Source organism: Hyaena hyaena, unplaced genomic scaffold, assembly GCF_003009895.1.
Source record: "Hyaena hyaena isolate Hyena2069 unplaced genomic scaffold, ASM300989v1 scaffold_1383, whole genome shotgun sequence".
NCBI classification, from domain to species: domain Eukaryota; kingdom Metazoa; phylum Chordata; class Mammalia; order Carnivora; family Hyaenidae; genus Hyaena; species Hyaena hyaena.
In genome coordinates, this window is record NW_024081999.1 from 160,269 (window position 1) to 164,376 (window position 4,108).

Here is a 4,108-nt window from a genome sequence, read left to right on the forward strand (position 1 = left end):
CGGTTAAGCATCTGACTCTTGATTTCCTTGATTTTAAGGATCTGACTCAGGATCTCACCTTACTGAGTTCATGCCCTGTGCCAGGTGTCAGCATGGAGTCTGCCTCAGATTCTCTTTCTCTTCCCCCTCTCTTTGCTACCTCCCAATAAATAAACTTTTTAAAAAGCACCAAAATAAAAATGAAACAAGGTAAATTAAAATATATCCATGCCATGCACACCTTGGTGAAACTGTAGATAATCTGAAACTAAAAATCTTAAAGCAACCAAAAAGAAAAGGCCAATTATGTATAAATAAACAGTCTATGTCTTCATAGTAACATCTCTCTAGCAACAAAAGAGGCCAATGGAGTACTATCTTGAATTTACTAAAAGAAAATAACTAACTTAAAATTATTTGCCCAGCAACACTATTATATAAAGGCCAAAAATATATTTTCAAACAAGTAAAATGAGAGAATTTACCATTCCTAGTTTCTTGTGAAAAGAATCACTAACAAATATTCCTAAATAAAGATGCATGGACAAAAACAAAAGATATATGCTCAAGGCCACCCTGACAAAAATAATAAAAAGGTGTATTTATAAGATTGTTAAGTGCAACATTATTTGGAAGAGTAAAAGACCAGAGACAACCCAAATTCTTATCAGTAGAAACTGGTTGAATTAACTATGGAGTACTCTGCAGTCAAAAAGGGAATGGGGAATATCTTAATATAATATTATGAAGCAGTCTCCAAGATATATTAAGTAAAAAAGAAAACAAAAACCAAAATAAGGAGAAGTATTTACAGTGGCTTCTGTTTAAGAAGAGGGATATAAATATATATTTGCTAATATTAAAAACTCATAAATCATTTAAAGAATGGCTATGTATAGAAAGGAGAAGAGCATTGGTATTAGTTGGAGGACAAGGATAGATTCTGGACTTCTTTGAATATAACTTGTTTTGTTGATTTAATCTTAGAACCATGTAAACATTTTACATAATTTTAAGACAAAATTAAATAAAGCAATCCCCAAGAATCATAACTTCTCAGCATAATAACTCAAAGGAGTATTCCATTTAACTTTTCAATATAGTAATTTGACTATATATCCCTAAAGGGATATAACCTAACAACAAAAATAAGGGGAAAATACATGGCCTTTAGTAAACATGTTGCTAGTAATAATGTCAATAGTGTTTTGTTTTTATTTTGAAATGGATCAGTTATTTAATTAGGTCCTTTGTAAGAAATTTAGAACACTCCCATTTGTACGGATGAACTCCATTTGTGAGAGAAAACAGAGTGGAGGTAGCCCTGAAGCTGAGGAACGGCTTTGATTTTTGGTAGCATTTACAAGTCTACAGCTTTCTGATCAACCCTGCTCTGCTCTGTAATCTCATATTTCTCTTTCCCCATGTCAAAGATTTCACCTTCCCAGTGTCTGGGCTTATGTAGCTTCTTCTTGAAGTAAGAATCAATGAGATGTTTTGGGATTTTCATACTGCTGATACAAATTTTGATGGAGGTGGCAATCACAAGTTTCTGGTGTGTTCTATGCAGATGAACTTGATTGACGGCCATAGATGAAGTCACAAGTGGCAAGCCGCTGCTCAGCTGCTTCAGGAAAACCACCCTCTCATCTCTGTGGTGCCTAGTGAGGATGATCAGAATGGTCCCAGGAGTGACACTAGCTCACAGTTTTCTCACATGCTGATTGAAAGGGTTTTTTTTGCTGTGGCTCAACAGCTTTCAAGGCACATCTTCAGTAGGATAATTACCTAGACATTTTGCGAAGTTTAACTACTCGGGTACCAGCATTCTTGTCACCACCATCTGGTTTTTTGTGACAGTAGCAACAACATTCCCCTACTTTTTCCATCCAATCCTGGATTTACCTGCTGCATACTTCCTCTGGTACATGGTCTTTCTGGAATAGTCGATTGGGAAGATCTACCACTTCCTCTAACAAGGACAGGGTTTCGCCTCAGAAGGGCGTCCCCTTCTTTGACATTTTATCCTTAAGGTTACCCTTCTTAACTCTGCCACCAACATCAGCCTTCTTAGTTTCAGGTCCTTCTCCTTAGCTGGCTTCTCAGCTTTTTTACCCACCATCTTGCAAGATGGGGAAGACTCAATATTGTTAATATGAGACAGCTATATAGATAGTATTAGGAGATAAATGAGTGATCACTCCACTCTTGCTAAAAACTAAGGCTTTCAGGGGCTCCGGGGTGGCTCAGTCAGTTAAGTTGCTGACTCTTGATCTCAGCTCAGGCCATGATCTCATGGTTCATGAGATTGAGTCTCATGTAGGGCTCTGTGCTGACAGTGCAGAGCCTGCTTGGGATTCTATCTCTCCCTCTCTCTCTGCTCATGTTCTTTCTTTCTCTCTCAAAATAAATAAACTTAAAAAAAAGATTTTAAAAAACTAAGGCTTTCAGTATTGTTTAAAGAAAACACAAATCTAAGATGAAATAACTCTGTAGGCTTAAAAGCTCCAAATTTGAATAGGAATGATGCATATGAACTTAGAGTATATCCCATCTTCAAAAGTAACTCTAGCATTGAAAAGACCTCAGAATAATGATGAGCAGCAGTGAACACCACTAGCACTCAGATTATGGTTTCGCAAAGTCATTTCCCACTTAAAGGAACCAAGTCTCCTTCGAGAAATGGTTAATTCTAAGTCTGGGCAGAGTATGTACAATATGAGTTAAAAATATTTTGTTAATGAGTCAGCAAGGAAGCTATCTGAATTTATCAGGATTATGCCAAAGAATCTCAGGAGCCAAACTGAAAAGACTTCCGCTAGCCAAAATTGGGACAATTTGAGCATGCAGACTCCATTAGGTTAAATGTATCAAATATGTTTATTCACATGTGATTTTCATTCATAATAAAACTAAAACCAAACCAAACCAAAGAACTCAAACCCCTTTGGAGGATGCTAAGGAGTCAACTGATTATTTTAAAAGAAGAAGAAAGGAAAAGAAAAAAGCTAACATTTAACCAAGTTTTCTGCATGACCTGTACCTCAGGGTAACAATATGGTTGATAGTAGGAAGTATCCTTTTATAGACATTCCAGCTAAAGAACAAAGAAGAAATGATAGGATTAACTATCACAGTTTTGTAGCCCCTCAAGAATCGATGGGTTGGATATATGGTCATCAAAACCACTAACCAGAAATTATGTGCATCCTGATCAAAGAATATACCACTACCTATAAAGTAGTATTGCCAAAAATAACCATTTTCTTAAGTAGACTGAATTTGAACAACTCTCTAGATCTAAACACTAGTTTGCAGGAAAATTGGAAATAGGAGGACAGGACACTCTGTGGGATAAATGACCCCTTTCTTCAATGGAAAAGAAAAATATACCCTTGTTCTATCATAAAAACAACAACCAAGTTTTAGGCAGTAGAAAAACAGGCATCACTTCATTTCCACATGTTTAGCTACTTCTTTATGTTTTGATTCTATGTTTGAGTGAAGTTATCTGAGGTTGGGAATCAAAGAAAACATAGCCAAGATTTCTATTTGCTAATGGTATTTCACTATGGGGATAGTGAGAGAGACATTCATTCATCAAACATTTATTGAAACCACTATTATGCAGCAGGCACCCAGTTTCCTAACATGGCGATACAGAGATGAAAGCCAGTCCCAGCCCTCCCTGATGGGGAACGGGCAAGGAAGCCCACAGGTACAGCACAGCAAGGGTTACCACCATGCTATATGCAAACAAGCTGGAGGTACAAGGGCAGATTCTTGGCAGTACAAAGATGATTACTTGTATTTTACATTTTCATAAAGGCCCTTTTTACTTAAGATATTTAGTTATGCATTTATTTTACTATATGGAAAAAATGCATAACTAACACCTTTATACCATGATTCCATGGATAATACTTTGTGTGATAAAGCCAAAGAGGGTATTTAAATCGAAAATGAGAAGTGTCTGTTCATGTCTTCTGCCCATTTCTTCACTGGGTTGTTTGTTTTTCGGGCGTGGAGTTTGGTGAGTTCCTTATAGATTCTGGATATTAACCCTTTATCTGATATGTCATTTGCAACTATCTTTTCCCATTCCGTTGGTTGCCTATTAATTTTCTGG

At 36.5% G+C, this 4,108-nt stretch overlaps 1 pseudogene; it reads right to left on the reverse strand.

Annotated features, from left to right (window-relative positions):
- Positions 1–1,212: 1,212 nt before the first annotated feature.
- On the reverse strand, positions 1,213–2,101 carry LOC120225284 (annotated as a pseudogene).
- Between the last annotated feature and the right edge of the window lie 2,007 nt (positions 2,102–4,108).